The 22278-nt window shown below is 38.6% G+C and overlaps 1 protein-coding gene across 1 annotated transcript in view; it reads right to left on the bottom strand.

The window, feature by feature from the left end:
• The window catches only part of USP24 (ubiquitin specific peptidase 24), a gene marked incomplete at its 5' end in the record, with an annotated part of 155372 nt that overhangs the window by 132266 nt on the left and 828 nt on the right, over positions 1 to 22278 (bottom strand).

The raw sequence follows: 22278 nt of genomic DNA, 5'->3' as shown, positions 1-22278 counted from the left end.
AAAAAAAAACACGTAAGGGATAGAAGATAGCCAATATTGCTTAAAGTTTATGCTAATACTAAATTTGATTACTGAACTATTTTGTTAGCCAACAATGTACTCAAAAGAACTTCCAAATGCTTGATTAATGTACAGAAAAATGAAGATGCCAAATTGATGCCAAATCATTTTCCCATGATTTTTAAAAATGCATTTGTCCATTACCTAAAATAAACAACAATCAGCACCATATATGTCAAGTGCTCAAGGAAAAAAAGATGAAAACATGAACATCTGATTCCAAGTCACCAACTTAAACAACTTTCTAATGAAAGTTGAGACTTCAGGCTCGTCAGTCTTATTTAATATTTTTCAAAGCAATTGAGAGTGAGTTCTATGCAAATCTATTAATAATATGATCTGTTATTCTGGACTAGATGATTCCTAAAATACTGCTTACTGAAGAAAGAGATGAGGGACAAGTGCAGGTGGTTCCCAAGTCACTAATACATTTGTCTGTTGGCAAATTGCTTTCTTGAAATTCATTTTCATTCCATATTATAAGCAGTAGAGAATTTCCTAACTGTTCTACAAAAGCAGACATTTCTTGGGGTCCCTTTCTTTCATAACCCTTGGTGTTGATTCAATACATAGAAACAAGGTTTTCATGAGAAGTTGTCTTTGATTTCAAAGGTGGCATCTTACATACGGGCTTCCCTGGTGGCTCAGATGGTAAGGAATCCACCTGCAATGCAGGAGACCCGGGTTTGATCCCAGGGTCAAAAAGATCCCCCTGGAGTGGAGAATGGGTACTTACTCCAGTATTCTTGACTGGAGAATCCCATGGACAGAGGAGCTTGGTGAGTTACAGTCTGTGCAGTCACAAAGAGTTGGATACTACTGAGAAACACATAGGATTTATCCTTTATCATTTAGATTTAAGGTCTGAGATTTATATATCGTTGATCTCAGGAACAAAAAAGCTGGTAGCTGTAGTTAGACCTTCAGTTTTAATAGACAGCAGAAGAAGGAGTGAGATGGTAAAGGGGGATTTAGATACATGCAGAGAAAAATGAGAGAGAGGCAAAGGAGAACTAGCATGTCTCCTGACGGCTTAGCTACTCTGTTTCAGGGTTGGTGCCCAACCCCACGAGGCAACGAGGCAAAATCTGTCATTGTGCTCAATATCTGTCATGGGCAAAACTGAGGCTCAAGTAAGACAAGTTACTCAAATCTATTTCTTATGGTCTCTTGCCTAATGCTAACAGTCACTCATGGATTCAGAATGGGATGAGAATTCAGATCGAGGTTTCTCCAAATCTCATGTTCTAGATTAAGCACTCTGGAGGTATTCCAGTTCCTCCTAAAACTCGTAGGAGGGCTCAGTCCCTAAAAGCATCAGTCCAGAATGGAGGTAAATTGTTATTAAAAAACAACCAAACAAAAATTTTATATAATGTACCCTAAGCTAAGAGTTGACAAGGTAAGAATGAATTGATTCTCAACTGCTTTTCTCCCAAAGCACTCGTCATTTCTTAATCCACTGGTATCCCTAAAGTTTTAGGTAAGAGGTTTTCTAGGATAAACAAGTACCTTTTATTAAATTTTGTTGGAATTTCCTTTACTATATATTCCCATGACAGATCTAAATGTTGATTCTGTCACCACCATCTGCTTGCTGTGTGACCTTGAATAAGCTTCTTAACCTCTCTATGCCGTAGTTTTCTCAACAGCAAGCAGAGAACAGCGCCTGCCTTGCAGGATTACTATGCAGATGGGAGAGCATCCTTGTAGAAGACCAATTACCACAAACGGGCACATCCTACCCAGTGGCCCAGACTGCTCTTCAAGCTTCAGATGAGTGTTTCTGTATCCCTGTTAGACTGACTCTTCAGCGTCCATGAAGAACTCAGTGTTCTAATTTGAATATGTTTCTTCTCTGAAGAAACTATACCTAGTCTCTGAAACTTAAGGGTCATCTTCCCAACTAGTCGGTCCCCATACCACAGTGATTCTACCTCAGAAACTTCTCAATAGTCTCTCCTGGCCGACCACCACTGTGGCTGAGGCCCTCGCTGCATGCTGCTCAGACTGCAGCCAACACTCACAATCAGGACTGCGCCCCTGCCACTGTTCTAGCCCCACTCTTGTGTCCTCTTCAAAATGCCAGTGATCTTTCTTAACAAAACAAAAACTAAACTAAACCAAGAAAAGGGATCTGATCCCATCACTTACTTGCTCATAAACCTCCTTTAGACCCCAGCTGCCTTAAGTACCTAGAAAGTAAAAGCAGGTCTCCAGCACTGACTGGCATGCAAAGCTCTTCACCAGCTGACCACAACCTACACACAGAACCTCATCTACTTATTTCCTAAACCCTTCTGCTCTAACCACACTGAACTCCTAGGCCCTTGAGCACACAGGACTTGCCGTGATGCCATGCTACCTCAATGCTCTTTTCTCTGCCTAGAGTGCTTTTTCTCCAACACAATAAATTATTACTTTTATTTTGCTATAGGCTCCATGTTTGTGTCCCTTCAAAGTTCATATGCTGAAACCGAATCCCTTATGTGATGGTATTTGGAGATGGGGCCTTTAGTAGGTGAGTCATGAGAGCTCTGTTCTTTTCAAAGAGACCACAGGGCACTCCCTCGGCCCTTTCACCATGTGAGGTTAAAGCCAGGAGACAGTTGTCCATGAATCTGGAAGCAGGTCCTCACCAGATACCAAAGCTGCGGGCACCTTGATCCTGGACTTCCCAACCTCCAGAACTACAAGAAATTAATTTCTGTTCTTTACAAGCCATCCATTCTATAGTATTTTAATATAGTATCCTGAATAGACTAAGACAGTCTTTAAAATCAGTTCAAGTATCATTTCTTTAATACATTTTTCAAGATTCCACCAGACTAAGGTATTCTGTCTTCTGTTTTTATACTGAATTCTCATTCAGTACTATCTAGAAGCTGTGAATACATCAATGAATAAGACAAACACATTCTGCCTTTGAGGCTTTGAGATACACTACCTATCAGAAAAGACAATTACATAAGGGATTATCATTTCTTATAAGGAGCATGCTATAACAACAAGAGTATTATGAAAGTGTATAAGAAGGAGAACCCATGGGATATTATTTCACCTTAAAAAGGAAGCAAATCCTGTTATATGCTATGAAATCAATGAACCTTGAGTACACTGTGCTATTCCACTTACACGAGGTATCTGAGAGTCAAATTCATAGAAACAAAAAGAAAGGTGGTTAGCAGGAGCTGGGGGCAGGGGAAAAAAGAGGAACTGTAGTTTAACTGGTACAGAGTTTCAGTTTTACAAGATGACAAGTTCTGGAGATCTGCTTCACAAAATGTAACTATAATTAACTGTGCACTCAAAAATAGCTAAGATGGTAAATTTTATGTTTTGCGTTTTTCCTAATTTTTCAATTTCATATTGAATAATTTCAATATCCTTTTCAAAAAGAAAAGAAGAAGAAGGGGACCCAGCCTATCATGATCAAAGATAGCCTAAAAATGAACTGACATTTAGGCTGAGACCTAAGTAAGCATCCAGCATCTTCAGCCTCGCGCACAGGGTTAGTGCTCAGTCCTCACCTGATCTCACCCACCAGCGACAGTTCACACTGCTGATTGCTCCATCCTCCCTGAAACACCTCCTCCATGTGGCTTCCAGGACAGATCCACTCCCTGGTTCCTCTTACTTCACTAGCCACTCCTCACTCTCCTCAGCTGGTTCCTCTCTTGTCACCTCAGTCCCTAAACACTGGAGTACCCGGGAACCCAGTCCTCAGAAATCTACATTAGACACATGCATTGCCTGGGTGATCTCACTGAAATACTAAAGAGTAAGGTTGTGTTGGGTAGGGCTGAGCTTTGGACCAAACCACTGTTAATATCTAAGATATCTGTCAACCCTGAGAAACCAATTTTTGCTCCTTTGGAGGGCTGCTGGCCCTGCTGAGAATGCACAGTGTAACGGTCTTAAATACCATCTCCAAGCTGAAGGCCCTCACAGTTTATCTCCAGCATGGACCTCTTCCTAGACACCGGGCACTTATCCAATGTCTCCTCTGACATCTACACTAGGAATATTTACTAGGCATCTTAAATAAACACATCTGAAAACAAACTCTGGATCTTTCCCGTAAGATCACACTACCTCCCTGCTCAGAACCCTCGATGCTCGACTCCATTCTGACAAAAAGGCCGTTTCAGTGGCCTCCAGGGCTCCAGTGAGGAGCTGCCCTCTGCTTCACTTCTGAATCTCATCTAAAAGGCATACCCCCCCCCAGGCCAGCATGCTCTCAGCCCCATTCCTTGCTTCATCTTTTTCTATAGCACTCACCATCTAACTTTCTACACTTAATTGTTTGCTGTCTGTCTTCCTTCAGCCAGAATACAAGCTTCGCCAGGGCAGAATTTTTGCTTTATCTGTTGCATCAACAGCCCTTGAGACTGAGTAGGTGCTCAATAAATATTTGGTGAATGAATGAATGAATGTTAAGCATCTAATAAATACTTAGGAAATGAAAGAGAAGGGGAAAAGGATTCTAGGCCTAGAGAATTGTATGTGTGAGTCTACCACCAGAGAGTGTGGCATATTTAAAGCACATTCTTCTATTTCCGTAACAACAAATACTGAGTTGTATTAAACTTTACCTATTTACAGCTGTGCGGCCCTAACTGGATTGTGTTACTCAACAAGCTGGGGGCTTCCTTGTAGCTCAGCTGGTAAAGAATCTACCTGCAATGCAGGAAGGCCTGGTTCAATTCCTGGGTAGGGAAGTTCCCCTGGAGAAGGGATAGGCTACCCACCAGTATTCTTGGGCTTCCCTGGTGGCTCAGACGGTAAAGAATCTGCCTTCCACACCCTCAGAAATGTCCTTCTGCCTAAATAGGTCTAGTAACCAAAAGCCTATGACACTTTAAGGCTGCCTGTTCCTTTTTTCACACAGATAAAAGTTCAACTGAAATCTCTCTCCATGTAAATTTAACTAATACCTACCAGACCACAGTCAGATGGGATACAGTATTTTCTGTGATCCTTCATTTCTACACTTGTGAAAAGGAGACTGACATTTGCTTGCTTGTAACTAAAAATGGGCTTTGTGAATACTAAGTAAGATAATGTATGTAAAAATGCTCTGCAAATGCAAACATCAAATAAACAAAGTAAAGATCTGTTATGGTTATCTAAACTGCTCTCAAAAGGTTATTCTGCACACACTTTTGCTTACAGGAACAAAACTCCACTGAAAACACTTTTATACTTCTCTTTTAAAAAGATATTCCATGCTCTTCTGGTAATATGCTCTAATTCACCTTAATCCTTACAGGCATAAAGAAATGCATTAGGCTTAACAAAAAAGGTTCAGAGTGCAGAAACGGAGAATGAAGCCAGGGGAACAACAGGGAGCCAAAGTGAGGCACTGTATGTTTTGTGTGTGGAAAGAACACAGAACTGAGGGCGAAGACACATTGGTTTAAGCTCACCACTAGCTGTAGGATTTTAGACCAGGGTTTCTTAACTCTGGCATTACTGACATTTTAGGGTGGGTAATTCTTTGCTGAGGGGGCTGTTCTATGCACTGTGGGATGTATGGCAACATTCCAGGCCTCCACCTACTATGTGCCAGTAATTCCCTTCTTGTGGCAACCAAAAAGGTCTCCATACATTACTAAGTATCCCCTAGCTGGGAAACACAGTCTTATGTAAGACTTCATATCTTCACACTTAATTTTAGTATCATCTTTAAAATGAAAACATTTACCCATAGATCTAAGATCCTTCTTTGGCTCTAAAAATGCTAAAATTCTATAAAAGATCAAAATAAAGATGACTGTAAGTACAGTCTTATTAAAGAGAAACAAGTTATGTCATGAAGGAAGTTAATATTTTTGTTCAGTTTTCCTTATTACCTTAATAGACAATGATAAAACTTTCTTGTATATTTAAAATGATTCAATTATAAAATCTTTTAAAAATACAAAATGAGAACTGGGTTATTTTTGAAAATATCAATATCAAAAGACTAAAAGGATATAAAGACTATTCAAGAATCTACATTAAAGGGATATGATAATCAAATGCAACGCATAATTTTTTATTCAATCCTGTACTTTTCTCCAACACAATGATACATCTGAAGTGCTTAATATGGGGCCTAATACTTTATCATATGATTTTTTTAAAGGTTATATTTCATTTATAGTTATTATAAAATATCTGCTATACTCCCATGTTGTATAATATATCCTTGCAGCTTATTTTATACCTAATAGTTTATGCCTCTTAATCCCTTACGCCTATGTTGCCCCTCCCGTCTCCTCTCCCCACTGTTTGTTCACTTTATCTGTGAGTCCACTTCTTTGTTGTTATATTCACTAGTTTGTTTTACTTTTCAGATTCCACATTTAAGTAGCATCATAACAGTATATCTTTCTCTGACTTATTTCACTTAAGCATAATGCTCTCCAAGTCTATCCATGTTATGGCAATTGGCAACATTTCATTCTTCTTTATGGCTAAGTAGTATTTCTTTGTATATATGTATATGTGTATATATACACATCTCCTTTATCTATTCATCTGTTGATGGACACTTAAGTTGCTTCCATACTTGGGCAATTGTAAGTAATGTTGCTATGACCATCAGCGCGTATGTATCTTTTCAAATCAGTGTGTTTTTTTTTTTTTCCAGATATATACTCAAGAGTGGACTTGCCAGGTCATAAGGTAGTTCTATGTTTAGCTGTTTGAGAAACTTCCATACTGTTTTCCACAGTGGCCACACCAATTTACCTTCCCATCAACAATGGACAAAGGTTCCCTTTTCTCCACACCCTTGCCAATGTTTGTCATTTGTATTCTTTTAGATGACAGTCACTTTGACAGGTATGAGATGATAATTTTTGATTCAATCCTGGACTGTTTTTTAAAACATCTATAAAGGATATTTTTGGTACAAGTAGAGAAATCTAAATATGGACCAAATAGTAGAGAATATTAATGTATTGTTAAATTCCTTTGGTTGAGACAATGCTATTGTGTTTCTGTTGGACAATGTTTTTGCAACTTAGGTTCAAAAGGTTCAGGGTAAAAAATGTGTGTGTGTGTGTAGGTGTTTGTCTTTAGAGAAAAGTGAGATAAAGTCAGTGTGACAGAATGTTTGTAAATGTTGAATCCAGGTGAAAGGTATGCAAGTATTCACTGTACTGTTCTTCCAACTTTTCTGTAGGCTGGAAATCGCTCAAGATAAAAATTTTGGAAAAATACATCTAGTATACAAATCAAATTACATACACATTGGATTTGTCATTGGCTAAAGCACACACACCTTTTCTAAAGCTTCAGTTCAGTTCAGTCGCTCAGTCGTGTCCGACTCTTTGCGACCCCATGAATCGCAGCATGCCAGGTATCCCTGTCCATCACAAACTCCCGGAGTTCACTCAGACTCACATCCATCGAGTCAGTGATACCATCCAGTCATCTCATCCTCTGTCATCCCCTTCTCCTCTTGCCCCCAATCCCTCCCAGCATCAGAGTCTTTTCCAATGAGTCAACTCTTCACATGAGGTGGCCAAAGTACTGGAGTTTCAGCTTCAGCATCATTCTCTCCAAAGAAATCCCAGGACTGATCTCCTTCAGAATGGACTGGTTGGATCTCCTTGCACTCCAAAGGACTCTCAAGAGTCTTCTCCAACACCACAGTTCAAAAGCATCAATTCTTTGGCGCTCAGCTTTCTTCACAGTCCAACTCTCACATCCATACATGACCACTGGAAAAACCATAGCCTTGACCAGACGGACCTTTGTTGGCAAAGTAATGTCTCTGCTTTTGAATATACTATCTAGGTTGGTCATGACTTTCCTTCCATGGAGTAAGCGTCTTTTAATTTCATGGCTGCAGTCACCATCTGCAGTGATTTTGGAGCCCAGAAAAATAAAGTCTGACACTGTTTCCACTGTTTCCCCATCTATTTCCCATGAAGTGATGGGACCAGATGCCATGATTTTCATTTTCTGAATGTTGAGCTTTAAGCCAACTTTTTCACTCTCCTCTTTCACTTTCATCAAGAGGCTTTTTAGTTCCTCTTCACTTTCTGCCATAAGGGTGGTGTCATCTGCATATCTGAGGTTATTGATATTTCTAAAGCTTTATTAAGTACTTTTACCCAATCCTCTTCACTCCTGAGATAGCTGGGGGCCCTGCTGAGGACAAGTCATCCTGAAAACACAACCTGATCTGTTGCTGATTACCCCTACCACCCTTCAGGATCACTGCAATAGGCTACGAGCTAGTAAGAAGCAATAAGCAGCCAGACCAGTGACAAAGGCATGCAACAAACATTTGTTCAGTGATGCATAAATGCTTCCCATACTACTGTTTCCTTCTTCTTCCTACTTTTACACACAGCTATTTTTTTTTTCCTTTTACATTAGGGTAAGTAAGGAGGGGTAAAAGCCAATCAGCATCTCAATAGCTTTACTTAAAAATAAACTCACTTGGATTAATAGTAATATCATTAATCATTAGTATATTAATAAATGAAACAAATAGGACAATCTGAAACAGAAAAGACACTAAAAATCAGTTTACTATTATAATTATTCTGTATCCTATTTTTCTTTCTTTTCCAGAAGTGACAGTTCTGCAAATAATCTTCTCCTTATTGAGGCTGAGCTCAACTAAGATATGTAATAAGAACAGACTGGTAAATAGTCCTACAAAGGCTAAAAAAAACTTTTGTTTCTTCTAAGTCATGTATGGATGTGAGAGTTGGACCACAAAGAAAGCTGGGTGCTGAAGAGTTGATGCTTTTGAATTGTGGTGTTGGAGAAGACTCTTGAGAGTCCCTTGCACTGCAAGGAGATCCAACCAGTCAATCCTAAAGGAAATCAACCCTGAATATTCACTGGAAGGACTGATGGTGAAGCTGAAGCTCCAGTACTTTGGCCACCTGATACGAAGAGCTGACTCACTGGAAAAGACCCTGATGCTGGGAAAGACTGAAGGCAGGAGGAGAAAGTGATGACAGGGGATAAGATGGTTAGATGGCATTACCAACTTGATGGACATGAGTTTGAGTAAGCTCCAGGAGCTGGTGATGGACAGGGAAACCTAGTGCGCTGCAGTCCATGGGGCTGCAAAGAGTCGGACACAATTGAACTGAACCGATCATACATTATGTTCTTTCCTGTGTACAGTATTTTTCTATGCGCTACAAAAAAAATATACAAAGCAGAGGGAGTGGTGCCAAATACCAACTTCACATTTAAGGCATTATGTCCAAAATGGTGTCCATTAGAAAGATACTGGCAACAGTTCAAAAAAAGTTGCCACAAACTGTGTGTGGTGCAAAGTCGTGTTTAACTCTTTGCGACCCCCTGGACTATAGTCCACTAGGCTCCCCTCTCCATGGGATTATCTAGGCAAGAATACTGCAGTGGGTTGCCATTTCCTCCTCCAGGGGGTCTTCCTGACCCAGGAATTGAACCTGCATTGCAGGTAGATTCTTTACCACTGTACCATCTGGGAAGCCCTCCACAAACTGTAAAACAATGAAAATACCATGACAGAGATCTGCTATAGGGCTACCAAAATACTTCTTACCTTCAAGCTACGGTATAGGTTATTACAGGCAAGATTCACTTTAAGAAACTGGGGTAAGAAAGGAGGGGTTAAAAAAAAAAATTGAACGGTGTCTCCACAGCTTTACTTCAAAATAAACTCACTTGGATTATCAGTAACATCATTAATCATTATTATACTGATAAATGCACCATCCCCAGCATTACTTGACGTACGTGAATGTAAGAAAATGTGTTCCAAAATGCTGACGCAAACTAAATATTTTCCAGATCAGATTTTTTTATTTAGTACCTCCTATGTCAAGCGTGGTCCCCTCAGACAACCACATACTCCTTTCCGAATTGGGAAAGGAGTACGTCAAGGCTGTGTATTGTCACCCTGCTTATTTAACTTATGTGCAGAGTGCATCATGTGAAATTCTGGACTGGAAGAATCGCAAGCTAGAATCAAGATTGTCAGGAGAAATATCAATAACAACAGATACACATATGACACCACCCTTATGACAGAAAGCAAAGAGGAACCGACGAGGCTCTTGATGAAGATGAAAGAGGAGAGTGAAAAAGCTGGCCTAAAAACCAACATTCAAAACAGGAAAATAACAGCATCTGGTCCCATCACTTCATGGCAAATAGACGTGGAAACAATGGAAACAGTAACACGGTATTTTTGGGGGCTCCAAAATCACTGCAGATGGTGACTGCAGCCATGAAACTAAAAGATACTTGCTCCTTGGAAGAAAGGCTATGACAAACCTAGACAGTGTACTAAAAAGCAGAGATGTTACTTTGCCGACAAAAGTCTGTATGGTCAAAGCTATGGTTTTTCCAGTAGTAACGTACAGGTGTGAGAGCTGGAATAAAATGGCTGAAGGCCAAAGAATTGATACGTTCAAACTGTGCTGCTGGCGAAGATTTTTGAGAGTTCCTCGGACATCAAGGAGATCAAACCAGTCAAACCTAAAGGAAACAAGCCTGAATATTCATGGAAGGGTTGATGCTGAAGCTGAAGTGCCAGTACTTTGGCTACCTGATACAAACAGTCAACTCATTGGAAAAGACCTTGATGCTGGGAAAGATTGAAGGTAGGAGGAGAAGGGGACAACAGAGGACGAGATGGTTAGATGGCATCACTGACTCAATGGACGTGCGTTTGAGCAAACTCTGGGAGATGGTGAAGAACAGCGAAGCCTACGTGCTGCAGCCCATGGGGTTGCAAAGAGCCGGACATAACGAGTGACTGAGCAATAACAAATGTCAAGTGTTCCCTGGACTTTGTGGTAAATAGAGATGATCAGACCCTGACCTCAAAAGAGTTACAATTCAGTCTGGGTTAACAAATATATAAATAATTCCAATACAAGGGGATAAATGCTATGACTGAGCACTGTATGTAAGGGTTTCTATTCAAACTCAAGAAGGGACTTTTAACTGGGTAGAGGGGAAGACTGAATAGGAGGAAGTGGAATAGAAGGCATCAGCTCTAAAAGAAAACCAGTAGCAAATCTAACGGTACATGTGGTTTGGTTAACATCTGGAATTTCATGGGACTCACGAGACTGAAATAGGAGGATGTTCAATATCTAATTCTGCCAACTACAAGCTTGTGTTAAATCTACTTTGTGGAGAAAGGATCAACCACAAGGATCAAACTGATGTCACATAGTGCTGTTGGACTAATTCTCCTGGTCTAATATGACAAGAGAATTCCCCTTTCCTTAGGAGTGAAGGTTGAGGGGAACAGGCCAGGTAGAAGGAAAAGTATGTGTATAGGCTGGGAGTCATAAAAGAACCTGGCATATTTTAAGGCTAATTTTTTAAAATGGATCCTCTAAGAGTAAATCAACACACACTATGTTTTATTTCTATATTCATTAAAATATATAATTAATGCAAGTGTCATGTTTTTAAGAGTATTAATAGCCTTTCAGAGTATCATTCCAAATGTTTTTATTTCAAACCTACAGATGTATAATATTTCCGAGTGGATATTTATGATAATCACTGTATTTGATACACAGAGAACAAAAAGGCAGTTTTAAGAAAGTAAAAGATATACAAATTAGGCATATGTTATTTCAAGAAATTTATATACTAACTATCAAGCTTATTTTAAAATATCAGTACCCATGTACCACTGTGGACACTCAGGCAGGGGATCACTAATGCTTGTCAGGTTTACAACGACGCTAAGCAGACAGATGGACACAGCTCCTTCACAAATGACAGCGCTTCTTCAACCTTCCTCTCCTTAGTCCTCACCGCCTCTTATAAACTTATCAACAGCTGCTAACATTAGAAAGTGCTGAGTGAGAAAGCAAGGTAAACAAGATAAATATCTTCAAGGGGGAAAAAATGAATCAAGTGTCAACTTTTTGCCCCCTAACTGAAACTAGTATCTAACAAAGGAAATGGTGGTGATGAAGATACAGCAAGCTTATGAGGAAGGATATACTAAATATACTAAAGATGAGTTACAGTAAAAGACTTCCTCATGTCAGAAAGACAGTTTGGTCAAGTATACAAAATGCTTCTTGAGAAGCGGAAAGCTAGTTCCCTTCTTGACTTTGCTAATGATCCGAGTCAAGGTCCTTACCCCTAAACTGACGAGATGTTACATCACAAGATCCCGATGGTCTCTTCCAGCTTTGAAACACATCTTCAACCTTAATCTTTAAATTTACAACTTTTAACATTTTTACTGGAACAGAGAGAGGAGAGGACAGAAAATATTCTCAGCTCTACAGATAATTGCTCTGTTTTACAAAGTGTATCTTGCCAAGTATTCTTGATATTTCTCTCCCATGTTAAAATTACTGTGAATAGGGTGAATCCAAGGTAACTCAGCATGGATTCTGATAGTTGATTCTCCTTAACAAATACTTGGAACTTCTTTATCACAGACATGTTTTATACTCCAACCATAAAAACCCCAAAGTAATGAAAAGCAAACAGGACTTGCTTGTTATTCTCTACAGATGTCAGTATGTCTGCACACATCTCATGAACCAATTGTTTTTTACGGTACACGTTTTATATATTACACATACATTTTTTGCCTGGTATAACTGAGAATACTGATTGCTCAACAGACAATGGATATTCTCTCAAAATCAAATATGATATACAAACTAGTGAAATATAGGATGATCTGTTGCTACTGTTATTTAAATGTTTCATTTAAAAACATTTCAAATGAAGCAGAAGGAAATCTTACAAAATTAAAAATACTAACATTTTAAAAGTATATAGTATTTTAGTAAACATAAAACATAAAACACTCCAACATAAAACTAAACACCCCCCCCCACACAAATGTTGATAATAAACTAAGGATTCCTAATGTTATTAATAACAGACAAGTTTTTCATTTAGCTTTAAAAACAATCTTTTTTGGGGGGTATTATCAACAATTATAAGAGATTTTTAGCCTAAAAAAAGGCCAGTTTCTAGAGCAATTTCTCTTTCCTGGGGGGAAAAATGCACAAATTTGATTTTAGGACAAAACATAATGACATTTAGCTGAAATAATCACCACCATTCTTAAAAGAGGTGCTAGTTGAGAGAATCATTAACCTAATATTAAACATGCAACAAGTAAATAAATACAAATTCTGTACATTCCATGGCACTAAAAGAAATAACACTTGAAAAAACAGTATCACTTGGTTTCCTGGCAATGGATACCACTATAGATCAAATTACATCACAAAAAAATTCTTGAGGCACTACTCAAATGCTTTGGAGAGATCTAATCTCTTCACACTTAACCCACAACTCTTCAAGGCCTTACTTTTCTGAATTATAACATTATAATTTATTGGACACAGAGCAAAGGAAACCCATCAGCCTTGAAACTGTAACAGGGAAGGGACTGTGATTGGTTCACTCCTGTATGCCCAACATCTACTCAGTGCCGAGCACACATTCAATGCTCAATAAAAACCTACTGAATGAAGGTAGATTTAAGTGTTTTATTGAACACAGGTAATGGACTATTACCTGTCTTGCTGCTCTGACACTTTGGGTATTTAATGCCTGTTTTTTATCATTGGAATTTGATTTCTATCTTTATTTAATATAAATCAGAGAACTCTTCTAAGAACTCTTTTTTCCAGTATTTTAATAAAAATTCCAGAAACAGCAGTCTTGCTCTCTTAGAAATAAGTAAGCAGACATGGAAGAGTACATTAAGGTGAACAAATGACCGAAAAGAGTCAAGTGAGTGGACTGTTTCTTGAAAACAGCTGCTGCTGCTAAGTCACGTCAGTCGTGTCTTCTTGAAAACAGCAGATGAGGCTAAGTCTGGAGCCACCAAGAGCCCAACAGTCATGAATAGCAGTGCTCAGTTCAGTTCAGTTACTCCGTTGTGTCTGACTCTTTGCAAGCCCATGGACCGCAGCATACCAGGCCTCCCTGTAGCAGGGCTACAAGCCCCAGAAATCACAGGTGACAAGGGAAGGCCTTGTTGTCCAGGTATGCATCTCTATTCCATCCCTTTGGCAATGCAAAGCTAAACAAACAAAATCTATGCTTTAAAAACAGCTGTTTCCAAGACAGAGTCATAGATCTCAGAGAGTCTCTAAATGCTGGCAGGTTAATTGAAAGGTGAGTCCAAACATACCTGAGTCATAGATAACGAAGTTCTAAAATCAGTCAACAAGGCAAAATGCTTGGAGATATTAGGTGAGGAATGGGGGGAACACGGAGAAAAGGAGAAAGGCAGGAAAAGCGACTAAACAGAAGCTCCATTAAAGCTCAAAATGTGACTCAAATTCGAAAAGTCCTGCTGAACCACATCTTCTGAGACAGTTTTCTTATAGCTAGAATTAGGAACTATCTAGTAAGTATATAATCAAATATGAAATTTAGATTAAAAAAGAAGTTCCCAATTTTATGTTAGGAAGTAATATACTTTTTCCAGTTTTTCAGTTACATAAAACACAAACCCTTCCTATATTTAACTTTCCTCAGTTGCAAAGTTTTAAAACAATTTTAGAATCTAGGCAAAATTTCCCTAAGAATCATGAAATACTTTAATCAATTTTTAAAGCTATTTTCATTTTTAATGGACACCAGAGTTTGGTTTGTCCTCATTTAATAGAGTTTATATACTTTTTAAAAACTTAATCTTTTTTTAATTCAGTAAAACAGAAGAGTTTTGGTACATAGGGTACCTATGTACCCTATCACCCAAAAATAACAGCCATTAGTGTTTAGCATCAGTTTATTTAGAAAACCAAGTGCGTATATTTACACATGCTATTTTCTGAAAGGCCTCATAGCTTTTAACTTCTCAGATAGATTAAAGAATGAAAATTAACCATAGATTTAGTACAAGATGCCCATTTCACGGACGAGAAAACTGAGGCTCAGAGAGGCAAACTGACTTGTCCAATAAACTTATAGTTAGCAATCAACAGAACCCTGAAGAGAAATGTACTATCTCCCAAATTCCTGGTTTAATATTCTTTCAAATGCCATTTGATTTTTTATTTCCCTTAAGATATTCCTTCTCCATTCATTTATTTACCTAGTCAAACACTGTGAGCCAGGGGTCTCAGGGACACAGAGATAAAAAGAAATATTACTGTTCCTCAAGTCCAGTGGAAATACAGATACATACATGTAAATACACCTTTTTGTTAGCTAAAATATGATCATGTCTTTACTTGGTGTACCTACAAAATGCCGTTGGGAGAATGTGGCCAGGTGAGACAAGCGTGCCTTGAAGAGAAACACCATTCAAGGTAATCTCGAAGAATAAATCCATGTTAGCCAGAGAGATGCTTATTGAGGTTTGGGGAGGAGAGTGAGGGGACAGATGGCCCCTGAACATGGCACTGGAAGGCAGGAGGCATGGTGGGGTGGAGAAGGATGGAGATCTTGAAAGAAAGGAGTTCAGATTTTACCTACAGGAATTAAGGAGCCACCAAACATTTTTAAGCAAGGTTCAGTTCAGTTCAGTTCAGTCGCTCAGTCGTGTCCGACTCTTTGTGACCCCATGAATCGAAGCACGCCAGGCCTCCCTGTCCATCACCAACTCCCGGAGTTCACTCAAACTCATGTCCATAGAGTTGGTGATGCCATCAGCCATTTCATCCTCTGTCGTCCCCTTCTCCTCCTGCCCCCAATCCCTCCCAGCATCAGAGTCTTTTCCAATGAGTCAACTCTTCATATGGGGTGGCCAAAGTACTGGAGTTTCAGCTTAAGCAAGGTTATCTCATAACTAAAATTTATATTTTACAAAGATCATTCTGGTACCCATGAGTGGCACAGAGAAACAGTAAGAACGGGACATGAACAAAACCAGAGCAGTAACAGCGGGGGCAGGAGAGATATTTACGGTTAGAATTAACAGGCTACTTGATAAGAAGACAAAGTAAGGAGTCTTAAATAAATTAACTAATTGACAGATGGTGTTGCCATTGGCAGTATGGAATACCTTCATATTTTTTAGGATCTGTATTTTAAATTGCTTTAATTTAAACTGCTACTACAATGCTACACGGTAGGCTTCTAATGGTAAATTGCAGAAAGCAATTCAATTTTCAACCAAAACTGCCAATATGAGTGAGGAATGGAAAGAAGGGGGGAAAAAAGCCTAAAAATTTTGATCTGTTTATGAAAGCTAGATTCTAAAAGAAGACAAAGTAGAAATTGAAAAGCACTGGCAACAGCGACTAACAAATCTTTCTGGAAAAGATTTTAACTTCAGAAACCATTTTGGAAGCCTACTGATAAGGAATATATAATATTTATTTTTTAAATAAAATATTTCTAACATAAACATCTTAAACTTAAGTGAAAGTATATCAAATGCTGTCAACTGAATTTCACAATGCACATAACTGAAACAGATACTACAAGAAAGCAAACTATACTGGAACTTAAGAAGTGAGAAGACTTTGGTGGGCACTGAAGATATTACTTATTTCCAAGAAGAAAAATAAAATCTTCAACTTAGCCCCAGAAAAAGATTCCACCTTCATGGCTAAAGATTCCTGCTTCATGGCTAAAATATTTCAATTTTGGTAAAGATTATCAAAATGAAATGCCAACTTAATTGTGTTAGCTCTTTTCTTCAGAACAAATAAACATATACCAAATCTAATGTCACCTACTACTAATATGAGCTTAAGAAAAAATTTTTACAACTCAATTGTGACTGAAAAATATTTCAATACTGAATAATAAAAATTCCTATTATAATATAATGAGAACGAGAAATACAAACTTAAAAAAGAAACTAAAACTCCCTGGAAGGAAGGTGAGAAAAAACATCTACTCTTGAAAGTGAAGCACAACTTTCTTAGCAATGCCTCCACAATGCGAAAGTCTCAGGCTGATACGTCCCTTGTATCTCAATGCTTGCTTCTTTATACGCCCAACTTTCTTCTTATTATTTTTTTATTTTTTAAATCAAAACCGTGGTAAAATGTATTACACATTCCTGGACTTTCTTAAACAGAACAGACTGTAACCTTTTCTGGAGTGCGGCATCAGTAAAAACAGCCTCTCGGGGGCACGCAGCACACAAAGCTGTTGCACATCACTCCATACACACGGCTTTGCTTTCAAAGCTTCCTGTCCCCTCCTTCATCCCTGAGCTACTTGTCACTTCTCACTACTGTGTTTGCCTCCAGCAGCTCATCACCGCATGTCTGGACTACTGCAAAACACTTCTAATTTGACAGGAAACCTAATATTAAAGCTTATTTGAACTATGTTTAAAAAAAAAAAGACAAAACAGCTAGGACTTTCCTGGTGGCTCAGTGGTAGAGAATCCACCTGCCAATGCAGGAGACACAGGTTTGACCTCTGATCTGGGAGGATCCCACACGCTGCGGAGCAACTAAGCCCACGCGCCACAACTTACTGAGTCTGTGCTCTAGAGCCCGTGAACCACAACTACCGACCTCACACGCTCAGGTCCTGAAGCCCTCATTCTCCAGAGCCCGAGCTACACAGCAAAGGAAGCCACCGCAACGAGAAGCCAGCGCACTGCAACTTTAGAGCAGCTCCCCTACTTGCCGCAACTGGAGAAAAGCGTGAGCAGCAACAAAGACCCAGAACAGTCAAAAACAAAAGCAATTCAATAAATAAAATAAAAAAAACTAAAACACAAACGAGTGAAGTGCATGATCTTGAGTGCATGTGGAATATGAGGGTGTTTTGAAATGGTTTAATCTTATATATTTTACTTCTCATTTCTCTTTGGTATTTCAAATAAAAAAAACTTCTGGGAAAACTGAACTCCACAGACAGGAAAATTATTACTGAACCAAATCTTCCTGAATATAATAATTCTTATTAAAAGCAACAATTTTTCATCTTTGCACTCAAATTCAAATAAAATCCATGTTATATGCTTTTTGAGCAGTAAGCACGAAGCTGTGGAATACCTTGATGTCTGCTCTTTAGGTTATATTATGGTTGAAATTCTTTCCTCAAATTATTAAAACAACATTTACTTTTCTAATACTGTTATTGGTTTCAAATTTTAAGCTAACAGGATTATTATGTTGCATAAAGCTGTCCCTACCTACTATGATTTCACTAGAATACGCCTCACTGATACACAAAAGGTACTTCTTTCATGCCAAATTACATTCATTCTAATAGCAAATGGTCACGTAATTACAAGTCAGATGAACTCATATGTCTAGTTCGCAAAGGAGACACATATATACTAGATTATAAAGAAATTTTTATTTCAAAATTAATCTTTCAGAGTCCCTATTTTTCACGTACTTTCAACTGAATTTTGGAATTCTTTTTTCCCTTTTTTTGGCCTTGCCCTGTGGTATGCAGAATCTTAGTTCCCAGCCCAGGGATGGAACTGCTGCCCCTTGTACTGGGGGCACAGAGTCTTAACCACTGGATTGCCAAGGAAGTCCTGGGAATTATTTTATTTTTTTAACTGTAAAACTTATAAATAGATTCTACATTTTCTAATTGAACAAGTCACAGTAGATCAGAACCTGTAAATCATATATTCAAATCACAAATAACTAAAATTTATTTATAAGATATTTACTCCACATTCAAATGAGCTAGAATTGTGTATTTTAGAGGAAAAAAAGGACACGAGTTTTAATATAAACCTTAGTGTATTATGTAATATACAATGTATAATTTTAATTCATGTTTAACTACCCACTTAATACCAAAAGAAAAAAAAAGGGGCAAAAATAAGTTAAGGAGTTACAAATTAATGTGATTTTTATGTGATTTATATATAGTCTAGCAGGACAACTTTAGGGCTCTTTAACAAAAAAGCAATGAAATCATGCAAATACTTCTGACAAAATATTTCCAGAAGACTATTCACAATTAAACAGAAACAAAACAAGGAGTTCACAATATTAGTGAGATCACAGCATTAAATGTCACTTCTAGGAATAAGAATTAACATGAAACTTGACACTAAGGTATTTCTGTTAAAACTCTCCTTGCAAAAAAAAATCTATTTTAGTATTTTCTAAAGACAAAACAAGGAAACTTAGTAACAAGTAAGGTATATTGCACAAGTGTTAAATTTTAAAACGTGCCTAAAAGAGTTCCTGGTTCTAAGTTCTAACTCTCTGGATAGGATCACAGTTCTTAAAAGGACCAACTCTGTCCCAGCTCTAGGAGGGCAGAGCCAGGGGGCATGCCCTGAATAGTGGTCAGGGGGGCTGACATTAACCATAAAAGAAACACTGAAGAATTCTAACAGCCGGGGGTGTTAAACATCTGGATAAGTTATTTGGAGCAGCTGTGAGATCTCACTCTCTTTAATAATAGAACAGATTCCTACCTGCTGTGGAAAGGTTGTTAAGTAATGCTATTTAAAATCAAAACTGGTGAACTTTTCAAAATCCCATCCAGGCAAGACACCAAGAATTAATACACATCTACACCCAGCACAACTTTCTGCAAAGCAGTACCTTTAAGTCACTGGAAGATTATCTAAAAAAGTGGCTTTCTGTGCAGTGTTATGCATTCTACTAGATATCTGAGTCTTTTCTATCTGCATTCTCCTTGGTGCTACTGAACCAGAAGTTAACTGCTTTTACTTTCCAAATTTTAATTTTTAAACCAAATCCTAATTATAGCATGAGCCCAAATTACTAAACTGATTGACCTAACTGCATGACCTTGGGAAGTCACTTCTTGTAAAGCTAGAGGCTTGCACTAAGATCCACCAGACTGTAACCTCTACATTCTGTTCCCAGCCCTGGAACCTGGAAGGATTAAATGCTTACCAAATGAGAGGACTGTTCCTGTTATCAAATGACAAATACAAAATAAATGCAATCATTTTTTTCTTTTTTAACAATTGGATTTTGATCTGTATATTCCCAAATATTTTTAAGAGGACACTGAAACTGAAATTTCCTAGTGGGCCAATACAAATTTATATAATTTCAGCCAAGGACCTCATTTTAAAGAAATAAAACAAGTAGATTATACAAGAGCTGACAATCTTTACCTTGTTTATTACACTTTCTTTTCTCCAGCCTTTAACTGTGTCCTGTCCCTTTTTCATTTGAAAGGCAGGCAGCTGATAGGGAGAGAGTGCAATGGACTTGGAGTGAGCGGGCCTGGATCCTAGTCCCATCTCTTTCATGAACTGACTCTGTCGGGACATGAATGACAGGCTGACAAGCCCCTTTGGGGCTTGCCTGCTTACGTATGTAAAACCAAGGAGACAAACTAAGCATTAATTTCTGAAGTCTTCTTTAAAAAGGTAGGATTCTCCCTTCATTCTATCCATTATCCTATTCCCAATGCGTTGATTCAGCCCTTGCAAGCCACATCTTTCCTAGCTTGTACAGGAACCTCAAATTTCTCTCTTTCCCTTTTTATTTTTCCTTTTTATCTTAAAATGAATTCAATCTTAAACCATGAGTTGAGTAGAATGAAAAACACACTGTCTTTGCAGTCAGAGAGACCAGTTTCAAATTGAGATTTTGCCACTAGCTAAGCATAGCTCTAAAACAGTGATGTTATTAACTACCTCACTGGGGATTAAGTACAATGTATAAAGCACCTAACAGCACCTGACACCGTATAGATGCTCAACAATGATCAGCGCTTCTCCCTATTTCCCAAGATCAAATGCCTCAGGTTCCCGTTGTCCACAAGAATGACCAACAAACTGCACAAGCGGCATGCAAATAGATTTGTAAAACTACAGAGGCAATAACTGGATTAAATATTCTCACCAGGTTCCCATGTGCCTGTATCCTTGGTGGTCTTCTTCTGGGTAAAGCATCCTCAGGCACCAGTAGCAACCCCCACTTCCCACTCTGACCTTGCAAAATTAAATGGTAGAGCCAAATCCACAAGTCAAGAGGAAATGAAAACTTGACAGGGGTCTTCATAAAGTCATAGATTCTCTAGATTTTGTGAAAGCAGACTCCTCAGCCTGTCATTCATGTGAAAGGAAGCCAAAAATTCTTAGTGTTTAAATGTTCAGGCAGGGCAGCTAACGTGGATGTTAAAGTACCACCAAGGATTATAATTTATTTTGATTTTGCAATTCCAGGAAATTAAAAGGCGTGATAAAAGAAAAAAAAGTAAATTTTTTTCACAAAATGAGGATACGCTGAACTTTGAAGAACTATAAAAGCAGCTTCAGAAAAAGCAGTGGCTTTCTTCTTGATTTCAAAACTGGGTCAAAACTAATTGGAACAAGAAGAGTGATGGGGGCTTGCAAACAGAAGCTCATTTCTTAAAGCGATTTAAATACAGTTATTTAACAGACTGGTTCCAAATAGGAAAAGGAGTTCATCAAGACTGTATATTGTCACCCTGTTTATTTAACTTCTATGCAGAGTACATCATGAGAAACGCTGGACTGGAAGAAACACAAGCTGGAATCAAGATTGCCGGGAGAAATATCAATAACCTCAGATATGCAGATGACACCACCCTTATGGCAGAAAGTGAAGAGAAACTCAAAAGCCTCTTGATGAAAGTGAAAGTGGAGAGTGAAAAAGTTGGCTTAAAGCTCAACATTCAGAAAACGAAAATCATGGCATCCGGTACCACCACTTCATGGGAAATAGATGGGGAAACAGTGGAAACAGTGTCAGACTTTATTTTTCTGGGCTCCAAAATCACTGCAGATGGTGACTGCAGCCATGAAATTAAAAGACGCTTACTCCATGGAAGGAAAGTCGTGACCAACCTAGATAGCATATTCAAAAGCAGAGACATTATTTTGCCAACAAAGGTCTGTCTGGTCAAGGCTATGGTTTTTCCAGTGGTCATGTATGGATGTGAGAGTTGGACTGTGAAGAAAGCTGAGCACCAAAGAATTGATGCTTTTGAACTGTGGTGTTGGAGAAGACTCTTGAGAGTCCTTTGGAGTGTAAGGAGATCCAACCAGTCCATTCTGAAGGAGATCAGTCCTGGGATTTCTTTGGAGAGAATGATGCTGAAGCTGAAACTCCAGTACTTTGGCCACCTGATGTGAAGAGTTGACTCATTGGAAAAGACTCTGATGCTGGGAGGGATTGGGGGCAGGAGGAAAAGGGGATGACAGAGGATGAGATGGCTGGATGGCATCACTGACTCGATGGATGTGAGTCTCAGTGAACTCCGGGAGTTGGTGATGGACAGGGAGGCCTGGAGTGCTGCGATTCGTGGGGTCGCAAAGAGCTGACACAACTGAGCGACTGATCTGATCTGATTCTG

The sequence above is a fragment of the Bison bison genome, unplaced genomic scaffold (genome assembly GCF_000754665.1).
Source record: "Bison bison bison isolate TAMUID 2011002044 unplaced genomic scaffold, Bison_UMD1.0 scf7180017864244, whole genome shotgun sequence".
NCBI classification, from domain to species: Eukaryota; Metazoa; Chordata; class Mammalia; order Artiodactyla; family Bovidae; genus Bison; species Bison bison.
The sequence above is the reverse complement of the archived record's forward strand: the minus strand, read 5'-3'. Positions and strand labels throughout refer to the sequence as shown.